Below are 15479 nucleotides of genomic sequence, written 5' to 3'. Positions count from 1 at the left end.
TCTTTCAGCCTTTCCTCATACGAAAGGTCCTCTGATCCCTTCATAATCTTCACAGCCTTTCAGCCATGTGATTCCTTCAGTCATTACTGTTTAATTTTAAATTTTGTCATACTCTTTCAAAATCTGGGATTTTTTTTTTTTTATTCTTTTGGAAAACTGATTTTTTTTGGCAAGTGAAGTTGCTATGCTATTTTCCAGTTATACAGTCAAGGAAAACTATCTTATATTACAGATGTTCTGAAGCCTTGTTGTCTTATGCTATAAAATGCCCTTTCCCAAACTGATTTGAAATAGGCTATGAAACACAATTATTCCACAGTCTTCCTTCTCAAAGCCCTGGCCATAAACCTGTGTACATATATGAACTCGAGCATGTCGTGTTTCAGAGTTCTGTGAGGAGGAGCTGGGGCTTAGTTTTGTACCCAGAAACTAGAACAGAAACAGCTGATGGGAGCTGCATATCATTTGCAGCAGATTCCCACATGAGCTCTGCATCGAATAATGTTGCATGACATTTTAAGTTTATTGTGAGTCTCTGAATCAGACCAGAGCCTTCAGGAAAAGAACTGAGACTCAGAAGACAGAAAATTCAGGCTTATTTTCTCCTCCCACACTGATAATTTTATATTGTCATTACCACTTTTTAAAAGCAATGAGGCCAGCCCGTTGTTCCAAGTCTTCAGTCGGTATTTTCCGGAAACAAAACATTGTTTTGCTACATACTTAAATAAAATTGAATTCCAAGAAAAAATGAAAGACCTTTAAAATTATAAAATACCGTTCTGCTGCTCATGAATTCCTATGGTAACAGGGTTTAAGTTCTGAGCATGTTTGACAGTTTTTCACTATATTTCACCTAAGAACACAAAAATTTTAGCTGTAACACCCATTCAAACAAAGCAAATAATACTAGCATACAGAATGAATATTCACAGACTGAAAAAAAAAAAAAGGTTTAATGAGAATGTTATTAGTCATCTTTCATAAATACTTCAAAAGGCTCAAGGAACAGAACTTATAAAGAAAGTGCTGTTTATATGCTATGGCTTTGATACAAACAGTTGGGTCTACACTTGAGGTTATAAAATTTCAATACAAACAGAAGGAAACATGACAACTACTGTTTTTCATCCTTCATAGCTTCAATAACTCAGAATAAAGGGTTAAATCAATCTGCTACATCCAGCAGCAGCTGAGACGATAGGATGGTCAGGCTGTCATAGTAAAACAGGCTGCAAGTATTTAATTTCTGTATTGTTATGACCCTCCAGCAAATGATGCTCTGAAATGAGTATGCCAGGAGCTTCAACAAAAGAATGCAGGCATTCATCTGCTTCCTTACAAACTAGTAGAATTTTTAACAGTTCAGCTTTGCTGTTATCAGAAGCTTTATATTCCAGATACAAAAGAGCTTTAAATTGTGGTAATTGAACGTTCAATCAAATATTTACATGGGATTGAATTGCATGCTTTGGCTCCTTGCAAAGCCAATAGGGCTTACTTAAGAATGGGACACACAGCAGCTTGTTTTCTGACAAGGGTCAAGGATGCTGTACTTGGGCATCCATAAGAAAACTCAGGATGCCTGTGGGAAGCACTTTCAGAACCTGACACACTTTAATTAAGACATACCAAAAAAGTATTTTAGCTATATACAACCTGGGGCAAAAGAGAAAGTATAAACATCAGCATCATAAAGAAATAAATTAATTCAGGCAGAATAGAGCAGACAAGGGGTCAGCCCTTTCCTCCAGCAGACAAGGGGTCAGCTCTTTCCTCTGAGGGCTTTCAGCAACATACCACTTCCTCGGCAGTTGTGTAATGCTAAGTTTAGACCACAACTGACCAGGGCTGAAGGGAAAAGCATTTTTCATCCCTCCTGCCAGCCATAAGTCACCACACAGCAAAACGTTAAGATACAGAAAACTAACAGAACAGCTAAAGGGCACTTTTGAGCCTTATGGATTCTTGGAATCTGATCCTAGAGAGGTTCAGAACAGGTCAAATATCAACTGTTTCATCCCAAGGTGAAACAGCCAAGGGATGTTTTATTGCCAGCACAAGTTTTATCGCACAGTCATTGCAAGTCATGTCTCATAGCACAGGCTATGTATGTACATGTATGTATGGCCAATATATTTGCACTGACACCAGTTTCTTTTGGTCTTTCACAGGTATCAGACTTCTCAGAAATGAATGCATATTTATCTGTCCTGGTTTTGACTGGGATAGAGTTAATTTTCTTCATTACAGCCTCCTATCTTGGTGTGTTTTGGATTTTATCTCAACCTTTAACTCAACCCAGTTCTGCCCCCCATTTCACTGTGGTGGGAGTGAGCGAGTGGCTGTGATGCCTGCTGGAGTTAAACCACATTACAATAAATCTATTATACAAGGACAAAAGCTGCAAATGGATCACAACTCCAGTTTGAATCTGGAGTGCATTTCTGAAGCCCATTTCTTGACCACTCCACTCACTGTGCCTTGGTTCATACCGCAAAGAATTCTAAGCATGTACAAACTGGGATAAACGAAACAAAGCAAGAAGTTGCACATAGAGTTAACCTATGGAGCTTCAACCACAAATGTGCATTCAGTCCAAAGGTCCAGACCTAATTCAAAGAGACACTTCAAAATATACAGGTAGTGTAGACACAAGGGTCTTCACACCAAGCACTTTTTTTCATAGATCTACTCTTAAGTGTAGCAAGGTACCCACTAATGTAGTTGGTCAAAAGAGAAGGACTCAGGCCTGTAATTCATAAATAAATATTAAAACAGATAGTTTGTAGGGGCACTACAAAGAGAGACGAGTCCCTCCTTTAGTAATTATTTATTTTAATGGAGTAGAACAACTTTGGATTAGCAGAGGTTGAAACAGGCTTAGACTGCCACCAGCCTGAAAGACAGAACCTACAGCTGGGATATCTGAAGATAATGCTATTTTTTAAATAGGAACAAAAGCAAATTCAAAAATAAATCTTTCAGGTGATTACTTGGTCATACCCAATCTACATTCCTACATCTCATTTGCCAATTACTATTACTCATTATAAATAGTAGAGCAGGTTATAATAACCTTCCTCCATCTAGGCTGTAAACCAACCAAACACCATATGGCTATATTGAACTGGCATTGAATCCAAGCCAATAAAAACAGTGAGGTGAAAAGAAAGTGAAAAAATAAATAATGTGAGAATTCTGGATGGAAATTGAGAGAAAAGACAAGGCCCCAGTGAACTGCTGGATATTGAGAATATGTTTTGGAAAGCATCACTACAGACGTACTTTTGTCTCCTTCCCTGGGCTTTCAGGATCCTGGACTAGACATGCATTCAGTCTGACCCACTACAGCTATTCTTGTGTTACCTATTTCTGTATATTAGAACTGACAGATATCAGGGCCATGAAAAGAGGAAATTCCAGAAAAGCTGGGAAAGGTCATTATCTGCCGCTCACTGGGGTACAACAAAAAGTCAAAAGTCATGAAATAGCTTTAATTCAATTCCCAATGAAAGACTGGAACATAAGGAAACTTATTTGTTAGCAGTACAAAGACAGCTGTATGTCTTTGTGAACCTGTGAAAAAGTCATCAAATCAGCTGCATTTTCTTCTACAGTGTTTTCCACTTTTGTTTTTTCCTTTTCATTTTCTTCTGTGTTCTGAGGATAACATTTTATGGCAATCTTTAACTGAATAGCTCTTGTTACCCGTGCTTCAATGTGAAAACAGGAACACAAATACTCTTTAATAGGGGAATGGGGAGGGAGGGTGAATGTGTATCACTTAAGTGCAGCTTATTACCACATTTTGATTTTCTCTAAACTACTTGCTTACCTCCAGAAACTGTTTCAAATCAGCCTGTTTCCATTATTGATTTTGTATCACTGTAATCAATTTTCAGCTTTTCCAATATCTTTTTTTTTTTTTTGCCCCAATTTATCTTAATTGCTGAGTAATCACCAGCAGTGGATATTCAGTCTTGTTTTTTCTTCCTAAAAAGATAACATCAGCCGAAGTCAGAGGTGTAATTTGTTGCTCCTTGACACTATTTTAAAAAATGGTGACAGCTTTGTCATACAAACCACTATGCAGGGGAATTAACTTCTGATGGACCATTTCTTTCTATAGTGTGAATTCAGTGTCTCTATGCACCTAGAATATGCAGTAAGTACAGCTAATTCACAGGCAACATCAACATGGAAATACCATCACACTACAAATATACTCTAAACAAAGAAACAAAACTATATAATCTCCATTTCACTTACTTTCCCCTATGGAAAGTAACAGAGTAACAGAAAATCTCGAGGAGCAAAAGTATTGTCCACTACTACAAGACAGATGTTAAATAGAGAGACAAGGGCTCTAACACGTACTCGTTTGCATAAGTGCAAGCCTTCCTGCGACAGCTTAAGCATTTGGAAGAATAATGCAAGATCTCGCAGCTCCTTGACACAGTAAAGGCAGACATCTAATTTCCTTCAAACAGATGCTTAAGAACAGGGAAGACAAAGATTTCTCATGATAGACTCCATAACTTTCCTAAACAATGAGTTCACTGTTCTTGCTATTAGAATAGGTTTCCCAGAAGTTCAGCCAGCCTGTCCTGGTCAGTTATATTTTAACACCTAGTCTTTCCTGTTCCTCTCCTGGGAATTTTCTCAGATTTGCTTATTTGTTTCTGAAACACACTACGCAAAGCAGTAGGAAGTACGGCAGGTAAGGCCTTAAGATTGCTAAGTGGAACAGTAATTTCACATTTTTTTTTTGCAAGTCTGCTATACTTTTATCCACACAGAAGCGGCTGAGGTCCCTTGGTTTGTTCAGCCCAGAGCAGAGCAGGCTGAGGGGAGGCCTCATGGCGGCCTGCAGCTCCCTCACGAGGGGAGCGGAGGGGCAGGCGCTGAGCTCTGCTCTCTGGGGACAGCGACAGGACCCGAGGGGACAGCATGGAGCTGGGACAGGGGAGGGTCAGGCTGGGGGTTAGGGAAAGGTTCTGCACCCAGAGGGTGGTTGGGCACTGGGACAGGCTCCCCTGGGCAGTGGTCATGGAACTGAGTCTGGCAGAGCTCAAAAAATGTTTGGACAATGCTCTCAGACACATGGCTTGATTTCTGGGTGTTCGTGTGGGTGGAGCCAGGAGTTAGACTCAATGATCCTTGTGGGCCCCTTCCATCCCAGGATATTCTATGATTCTATGAAGTTGTTAAGGGAATTAAAAATACAGTGGCCACAAGCTCTACTTATTTAGCTGGTAATGCGCAGTACTTTCCAGAGCCTTCCCTAAATTATAACCAGTAGCCACTTGTTCTTCACATTGGCTTTCCTCCTGACCACAGCACCCATTCCTAGCATTTTAAATTTTACTCTTTCATTCTAGAGTGCTTGCACTCCTCCCCAGAATTCAACTATTTGCAAGTTTATTAAAGCTATTCTCCATTCTCTCATCCAGGTCCATAATGATACTATTGTAGAATGTCATCAAGACTGTCAAAATGCTTTCTAAAGCCAGAGCTTTCTTCTCTGCCCACAACGCCCATACCTTCTCAGGGTAGAAAATTGAACCAGTCTGCAAGACAGGTTTTCAGTAAATCTCTACCAACTATTACTTATCTTCTGGCAAGCCTCCAGGTAATTACAAATTATTCGAGTATGTATCTTGGAGAAGCAATGAAGCTGACTGTGTTAGATTTTTCTATTACTTTGAGATCTCCATGTGAAACAAACACTAGATTTGCCTTTTTTTTTTTTTTTTTTTTTTCCCATGTTTCAACATGTCATCACTGAATTTCCCAAAACAACTTAGAGGCTCTGAGATTTCATCAGCCAGTTGCTTTTTCTTTAAGGGGGCAAGGGGTGAGAGGGAGGGTGGTATTCTATTTTAGGATCAAGTTCAACAGGCTCAACCCATTCTAAAGTATCATACTCTTAATCTTTTCCAACATTTTTCAAGTTAATATTTTATCATTTTATCTACAGATTAGGTCTTTCAGACGCCAGCCCACAACAGTCAGCCATCCAACCTTTTCAGTAAGCATTGGTGCAATAAAAAGGCAATGATCTTGAGATGATCTTACTCAGGCATGTTAATTACCTTTCCTGCTCTGAGTAGCAGAGAAGTCCTTCCCTGTTTTCTTACTGATGTTTACAAGATTTACCTTTTACTGAAATTCAAGTATCTCCTTTCTGCACGTCATTCTGTGTCTCACATTAGCCTTCAACTTGTGCATTACACATTCCTTTTATGCACTCCAGTAGCTAACTGAATTTCCTCTTCTGTTGTCTAAGGACATTAAAAGGACAGACCAAAGTACAATTGCAAGAAAAAAAGGTCCGCATTTTTCCTGTACTATACATTTTTTCCCCCACTGGGAATACTTTGCTAAAAATAAATGCAACTTGTTCTGTTAAGACACTTGCAAGCTGTTTGGCAATACTCTTATTAGCCTTTTTTCTTTATCCTGCAACATTTTAGAAAAGAGAAAAAGTGCAGAAATATGAAACTTAAGTAGAAACTCAGCCAAAAAATCCAGGGGTTAATAGAGACTGCAGTGCTTATCCTTTTAATCATGAATGGATTTTTTTGTCCTGTTTTCAATGCTATAGTTGAACAAAGACAGACAAAGTCAAAAGCATCCACAGAACGGTAGTAAGAAAAAAAGGAGGTTCAAAAAAAACCCTGACCATTCTACACAGCAAGACACTAGAAAAATTCTTTTCTAAAATTAAAAAAATAAATAAATCAGGAAGCAGGGAAAAGAAAGAAATCATGGCAACAGTCTTATGATACAAACAAGGATCACCAAAGGAACAGTGAACAACTGTTTTCTATACTTCTAGTGCGAACAAAAAGATGCCAACTTCATTTACAGTAGAGCACTTCGTTAGGTATATCTGAAAGGATAACAGCCATTGAGATAGACTGTCTAGAGCTCTCTCTGAATTGACTCAAAACCACTAATGGATATGATACAATACTGCACAAATGCCTATATAGTAGTATAAGATGTCCCAGTTAGTCTACATGACCATCAGATTTCTTCCAGTCCTGCTTTTCCTGCTGGATTTCTTCTAGCCTGAAACATATCCTTGCAGAAATAATATAAACTGACTATTTTTGTATATCTAAGACACCGTTGGTCTCAGAGAAAAGTTGAAGTCCTTAAATAACTGGTTTTCAAACTGAAGTATTTTCACTTATTTTTTATTTTTATGTAGTATTTCATCTATTACACCTCATTGCATATATTTTTTTTTCACCTGCAAAATCACATACCCATACTTTTGCCAGGCACAGCAATTAAACTTTGTATGAAGATAGCTATGCAGAACTTTGACAGGTTTGGCTTTATGATGTTTCCTCTGTTCTCTTCAGATGAAGCCAATTCCCAGGATGAAGCTGGGGATTCCCGAAAGAGCTGGTAAGTAGCCCCTTTAAAACTCCGCTGTGAAACAGCTGCCATCATGGAATGAGCTCAGCCATTGCACACCATTACCTGCACGCAGCACATACCCTTGGATTTGCTGATCCTCCATGGGTCTGGCTTACTCCAAAGCTGCTGTAAACCCACCTGCTCAGGCAATGAAAATGCACTTCCTTCTTACGGAACAGAAAGCTGATGGAAAGCTGTCCTGTCTCTTTCTGACCAGCTCCTCAGGGACCCTCCTGAAGCAAGCATGCACTGCAACACCTCACCACAGTCCAAGAACTCCTTTGTAGTTACCTGTTAAAAAGCTTGGCTTCTTTCCCTGTGGGCACTAGCTCTTCCCCAGTCCATGCATGTCTGCCACCCTTTGGGTATCCAGGCCACGTGCAAGAGAGCAGGGCATTGCAAAGGCATACTGGAGATCTGCTGCACTCTTATGTAAAAAATATCACATTATCAACTTGCCTGATAGAGTACATCTAATTTAAGCTACAGAAAAACATTCCAAAAAAAAATATTTTTAAAAAAATATATAATCTCTATACTGCCAGTTCAGCCCACTGAAGCAGGTAAGTTTAATGCATGGTCAGAGCTAGAGGCAGAACAGGGGAAGGGATGAGAAAAAGAGGAGCCCTGGGAAATCAGCCTCCCATAGGCCACAGCTCCACAGCAGTCTAAGACTAAACAGAAAGGTCTCCTGTAGCCAAATAAGCATCCTCCAGAGTGGCTAGGAGAGCATCACACCCACCTTGATATCCAAGTCTGCAGCCCTGATAAGGGGCCTTCCTCATCTCTAGTAGAGCACATCAATTCTTACAAGTGTCCTTCTGGAGGCTCCCAAAGGGTGGACAATATTTCAAAGACTTCCAGCATGATCCTATGAACAACTTGCTGGCTGTCCCAAGAAAGGCAGCCATGCTCCTTCCCCAGCCCTTTTCCTCCACCCCAGTCATGCAGTCCATCCCCTCCCCTTGCACCTTCTGGACACTGCTATATTTTATTTAAAACTCTTGAAGCAGCAGCCTAACTCAGCTCACAGACAAGGTAACACTAGATGCAGAAAGATTATGCAGAGAAGGGCAGAAAAAATGGATCAGAATTATCCCTTTTGGCAGCAAGCTGTTAGAGCAGTTCAGCATGATGCAGTTCCATTCTCATCCTATTTCTTCCTTACCCAAGGGAAATGTTATTGTTCTTAATTCAAATAGGCACCGTTTCACTTCCTCAAATATATTTTTGTACCTCTCTTGCTAAAAATAATCTGCTTCAAGAAAGAGAATACCCTCCCTGGTTTTGGTGACTTTCTCTTCTGATAAGTCAAAGCATGCTTAAATGCAAAATAATTTACATTATTCTTTATACATTACATCAACCCATATATTAATAAAACATAGAAGTGTCTGCATTATGACACTTAACATTCCTGTCTCTTGGCTGAGATGAGCTGTAACAAAACAGTCGTTTCGCCACTTTGGGGCAATGGTTTCCACTCTGGGAAGCTTTTAAAATCAGGTTCATACCACAGCAGAAAAGCATTTTTCATAACCAAGAACTAATCATATGAACATACGAGATGCAAACAGCAGGAGGCATTACTAGCTCTTCTGAGAGTAACACAATGGCAAACAGTAAATGTGCTTTACGAACAATTAAGAACTACATATAGCTTGCTGGGGAACTCCAGAGATACTACACCAACCCCCCTCTGGAGCACATCAGATAGTTTTTCCTCCTTCATATTGATGACAGTCACTGTACCGGGAACAAGAGGAGATAGCTGAATCCATTACACCATGGAGAACAGCTCTCATCCTGCAAGCAATTCGATAGGCAAGTCCAAGATGCAAAGTTTTATAACTGCAATTGCTCACACAGGAGCAGTACAGATTTGGGAGTACTGGCATATTTCAAAAAATAATGATGCTGTATGAGCTGTGATGAAATTTACTTTTTTTTATTTCCCATACATCTGCCAACTAGTAGCATAATCTTTGCAGTTGAAAAAAAATAATGAAGCTTTGCAAAATAATCACTAAGAACAGTTCTGGGAAGTGTCCAAACAATACATCCATGTCAGAAGGCAACAACAGGACACTAGGTACAGCACGAGTGTACTTTTACTCTTGAGATGATCATGATATAGGTGAACTCAGCCAGGCAACCAAATTAATTAAATGCAATTCAGACAGTACTCGAGAATACATTTTGCAACATTTTTGTACAAAATGGAGTAGATTCCTCAAAGCACTTTGAGATCAGTTGCCCATGGAACTGTATTGCAATCCTGAAAAGGCAGTTTTAGGTAAATTGTAAAACTCATTTTACAAATTTGCCTAAAAAAATCATCCTTGGATAATAATGAGTTTAGTTCTATGTTTAACGTAAGACAAACATGTAAATTTATTTAAGGCCCTAGAGAAACAGATGGTGTAAGGTTAAAAGTAACACCATCAGGAGTGATATGCTAGTATTTTTAAGAGATAACTTCAGTCCGAGACAATTGCCATCATATCAGACAAGACTGTTGCTGCTACAAAGATTTGTGCACGCACTAGCCTAAGAGAGGACACTGATATGGGAACATTTCTATTCAGAGTATATTCCTTAAGACCAATCCATGGATGTGGAGAACAGCCCTTCTCCACATTGCTCATCAAGCCCCACCATAGGTTTGCCAAGCCTGAATGACGTACTTGTCGCTGTGTCTTTGGCAGGAGACCTGGAAGCCTCACTGAGAACTGCGAAGACACATCCAGCAAGCCTGTCAAAACAGGGACTGTTCGCACATAGCTAAGAGGATGAGACAACCATCCTCACATGACTTCTGCAGGCTGCATTGGAAATCTGTGGAAGCAGTTGAAAGGCATTAAAGCAGCTCTCTGCTCCACTGTAGGAGGATGCCAGCTTGTCGGGATGCTGATCTGAAGCTTCTTCTAAAGCAAAAGTGGATGCGCTCCATCTCTGGAAGAAGGCAGCATTGCTGTTAGTGGGATGCAGGTTTCTACTGTTACCACCTATGGCTGGCACCACTTGTCTTGCACGCCAGCGCTGGTTCCACAAACATCACTTGGGCAGCACTGGTTCTACAGCTGGAAAAACCCTCCTTTTGCAGGGTAGCATGGCAGGATGAGGGTTGAATGAGTGGTCTTCTGCTCGATTGCACTTACAGGGCAGCTTTTTCTCAATCCTGCAGGATAGACCTAATGATTCTGGAATACCTCCAAGGCCACAAATCTCACTTTGCTGCCAGGCAGGTGCACCACCCTCTGTAGGCAAAGCACCACAACTGCTCTTACCTTGCATGTGCACTGTAGAGCACAGTTCTTTTGGTTCTCTGACATCAACAGATGTTCAGGTATCTGCAACACGCCACATTCAACAGCAGGGGTAGCGAGTGCTTCCTCAGAACGTGGTGATGAGGATACTTTTCTCAATGTGAAAGCCAAAGCTTATTCCATCCAAATTAAGGACAGCGTCATGACCTACCAGCACTGGGCAAGGTATCGCAGCCAGAAGGGAGTGGGTAGTTCCAGCTGCACTTCAGATTTAATACAATCTGATTTCAGGCACATCTGCAGAGAATATCTCTGAATATACAAGGGATCTGAATTAGAGATATCTAGGATTGGACAGCTCAAGATTTGCTCAGAATGAGTTCTGCCCACATCTTTTCATCCATCGTTGTTATGAATACAAGGTAATTCAAGTGACAGGTCTAAGAAAAACTAGATTCAGCCCCTGCCCAGCTTCCACCAAAGATCATTTCTCACCTACAAAAGGTGTAAAGTCATAGCTCCAGGTAAGTGGCATATCTCTTTATGACTATCTAATCAGGAAGGATCTGATTCCTTCCTTGTAGATCAAAAAACAGGAAGCAAAGTATGAGCCATTAGGTCATCTCTACCTCTAACAGAGAAGTTCCTTTCTTAGCACTCTGGTTTTACATACACCATCCTTCAACGTTATCTGCCCCCACAAAGAGAAATCACCTATAGTGAAGTAGCATTTATTAGACATCAGGTTATCTAAAACGTAGTACCGTGCTGAGCTGTACAGTGCAAGCTTTAAGTTACTCTATAGATGTAGCACGTGGATGAGTCTTTTCCCCAAGTCGTTGTCTCATCGAGGAAAACTGCTTTTTCATCAACACTGTTTCCCTAGAGATGTCTGCATCTTCCCACATACTGTCAGGTAGCATCTGGATAGGCTTGAAATAGCACAGGGCTAGAAGTCATATCGAAAAAGTATCCAAAAAAATAAGTGTTCTTTATCATTGTTTCCTACCACCATGTTCAAAGGGAGTTCAAGAAAGATGCGATCCAGCTTTTGAACAGAAATCTCTTCTACTGCCTAATACTGCTTAATAGAAATGCTGTTCTACTGCCTATCAGAACTGGGGGCACAATGAGGGAACTTCTACCACAAACATGTTAGTTGAGTATTAATTTATCAAGAATGTTATCTGCAAATACAGAAAAACTTCTGGCTTGTTCAACTCTTCATTAAAAGGATATGCACATATATTTTAATTCCTCCATGAGCTGGAAAGGAAAATAGTTTGTGTTTGAAGTACTTTGGGAAAATACAAAATCAAAGCAGGGTATTCCAAAATCACTTAAGATCTGGACTCGGAAGCTTTCAGCTGCACCCATCATTTTTAAAAATCTGATCCTAAAATAATCCTGGTATCAGCAGGAAATAAGGACTCATGTTTGTATTGTTCTAACTTAGAAGTTTAGAGACCAAGTGCAACCCAGAGAAACTTAGGACTTAAACTCTATCTTTAGATCACACATTACATGTTAGAATTAAATGTTCCAGTCCCATGACATTCTTTCAAGCACTTAATACAATAATAAAATAATAATAAAGTCCACTTGCTGCCTTTTTTTTTTTTTTTTTGAGGGGGGAAGGAATAAAATTTTCATGGACATTCACATTAATAAGAGTCCTTCTTGCTGTTCTGATTCTGAAGTACTCTTGGTTGAAGCAATATACTTACAGGTTATGGGAGAATTTTCACACTCTGTATAGATCACAGCAACATAATGATTTATGATTAAACAGCTTAGCAGAAGCAGAGTAGATATTAAATCAGTCTCTCTTTTATTTCCTCAAGAGGAAGTTCAATACATTCTGGTGGAAAGCCCACAGTCTTAAATTACAGTAGGAACCAGGCACATGTTAATAAGCTTCGTGTTTGCTTTAGCGTTCCCACAGTCCAGCCTTAAAGGGGATACGTGGATTCTCACACTAAGAACTCTGACATCACACTTCTAAGTTGCTTGAAAAGTTGAAGCTATATGTTGTGTCTGTGTGGTTCACTGCTAAGATCAGTTCTCTAATCCCCTAAATATATTACACTTTTGTTAGAGGTGAATCAGGACGGGAACTACAGAGCTAGTTGTGTTAGACATGCTTTTTAAGTGGATAATAATCTTAAAGGTACACCTCTAAGTGATACCATTCATGTAATCCCCCTCGGCAGGAGGATGTTAAGTCAGCCCAAGTTCCAGACAATTTGTGTAACAAAAACAGCTCCCTGAAACTGGTCAAGAACACTGGAATTTGTCAGTTGAGATAATCCAGTGAAACAAGCTTAATTTAAAAACAGAACTTGTTTTAAGATTCAGGCTATTATATTAACAGAAAACAAACTCTTACCACAATCAAAACAACATGTTTTTTTCACGGAAAGTAGTCAAAATACACATTTACAGGAAACACAGGGATTTCTTTGCTTTATTCGTAAGATAGCTGACTTTGCAGAAGTTTGCAAGAGATTACACAACTGTAATGAAATTTGTTGGAATGATCTATAATTTTAAGGTAAGAGTCTGAAGAATGCTATAGCTTATGCGTATTTCAAATTATTTTAGACTTGAATTCAGGAAGGGATGATTTTTTCCCCTTACCTAGTGTCAAAAGGAATGATTTATTTCCTTCCCACACTAACTTCCCTGTTTTAATGCTGTCAGAACAGGTTGAGTATATACTTACACAGAAATAAGTTACCTTCTATGCTCACTCTCTCAGCTTTTTCTTACTATTTTAAACACTTCAACTGTAACGCTGCTTTGCATGCCAGTAAGTTATCAATATTTTAGAATAAACTGCATAATAGTTTTTCTAACAGGGTAAATTTTCTCCAAATTCTGTCATGAGCCACTGTATAATTCAGGAACTTGCACTCACAAAGTTAAGTAACAAAACAGCTATGAACCCAAGAAACACTTTCCAAACAGTAGAAGATATCTCAAAGAACCTGAAGATTTATGTCTACGCTGATTACTTTTATGCAAAACCTGAGCACTGAAAAGGTTTATAAGATGCAGTTTAAATTACCACACTAAGTATGAAATGAATGTCTTGTGTGGCATGATTCTGGTATAGATACACTCTACCTACCAGATTACTGTTTTGAATGCAAAATCTTAAGTCCACCTTCACATCTCCACCTGAAGTCCAAGCAGAAGAATACAAGAAAGGTAGCAAATGTTGCTTTGCACCCCACCAGGAAAGGCTTTTCATTAGTTTCTGACAATCAGTAGGAAATCTGCTACATGCTGTCGGCTTTCAGCTAAGAAATAAAGCAGGTTATTACAGGCTTTATTGTATTTATGATTTGTAACTGTAGATAAACCATCAATCACTGCAGAATAAGTAGCAAGAAGAGGTCCCATTTGGCAGGTGTTGCTGCTGAATTCTATTAAGCATATTTGTGGTGACAGTAGTTTAAAATCAGTAAGATTTAAAGCTCACTAGCTTCTGAATGTTCACAAGCCTCAAACACAATAGAAACTGATTAGAAAATACAACCAAAAACCCAAATATATGCCAAGTCTGACTGCAGCACTACACCTATTCAGAAGTTCCAAAAGCTCACGCAGATGAAATTGGAACATTATTCATACACTCAAAACAGTGAAACAATTTGATGCTATTTTAAGTGACTTTAGAGCAGAAAAAATTACATCTTTGAAACTTAATTGAAGATGTCAGAAGTTCCCTTACAACGTAGAATATTGTGTTATAACATGACTGGCAAGTTCAAATTTGCTGAAAAACCTGCAGAAAACTCTAGATGATCACTTCACAGCTAAAAGCCCAATAAGTCAATTATAGCAGTCACATTACAAGAGCTACTGCAGAAAGAATAACTTTGTGGAAGAAAAGTAATCCATTGTTTTACTTACTGGTATTTTATTGAACACAGCACAAGAGACAATGAAAAAATATATTGGAAGTTCTGTTTCTTAAAAGTTGCTGCAAGTACTGATCAATAACAAGAATTTAAGTCCTGGCTATCTTATATTCAGCGCTAGTCTACTTTATTGAGTGATACGGGACGTTCAAATCTAGCTGGTGACTTCACACACAATTCAACAGCACCTTGGGCTCATTTTAAAGGCACAGCTCAGTTAAACACGTCAAGTTTCCATCACATGAAGGAAGTGCTAAATAGAGATGAATTCTTATATTCTAGAGAATTACATTAGTGCATACAAAACCTTTTAAAATATTGTCAGTCAAAATGTTCAGCTGAACTCCTGAGAAACTTTAGTGAGGGTGGGACAGGTGAAAAACAATTTGGATTATGAATGCTGACAATTATTTACTACTTGTATTACAGAAGGTGAGAGAAAATAAAAAATGAAATAAAACTTCTGAAGTCTCATGGCCTGCTTCTTACTAGCTCCAGGTAATAAGGGTCTGGTTGTAAAAGTCTTGGTAACAGCTGGATTAAACAAGCAGTACTTACCAAATCCTCCTAAGGAAAGAAGGAAAGAGGCAAGAGAGACAATGCCACCACATCAAAAGTGGATCAGGACTAGATTGGAAAGAATCTAGAAATTAAGAAAAGCCTGGAAGCAGGAGAAGCCAACAGAGTGACAAACATCCAGGGATGGTTAAGCATCCTGGCCTGGGAATGCATGCAACTCACAAGCAGCTGCATGGCACAAAAGCAATACCCTCCTGCCAATCTTCCCCAGACAAGTAGCAATCACCTCAGTGGAAAGCTGAAATTGAATGGATGCAACTCCACA

The sequence above is a fragment of the Anas platyrhynchos genome, chromosome 3, assembly GCF_047663525.1.
Source record: "Anas platyrhynchos isolate ZD024472 breed Pekin duck chromosome 3, IASCAAS_PekinDuck_T2T, whole genome shotgun sequence".
Lineage (NCBI taxonomy): Eukaryota > Metazoa > Chordata > Aves > Anseriformes > Anatidae > Anas > Anas platyrhynchos.
The sequence above is the reverse complement of the archived record's forward strand: the minus strand, read 5'-3'. Positions refer to the sequence as shown.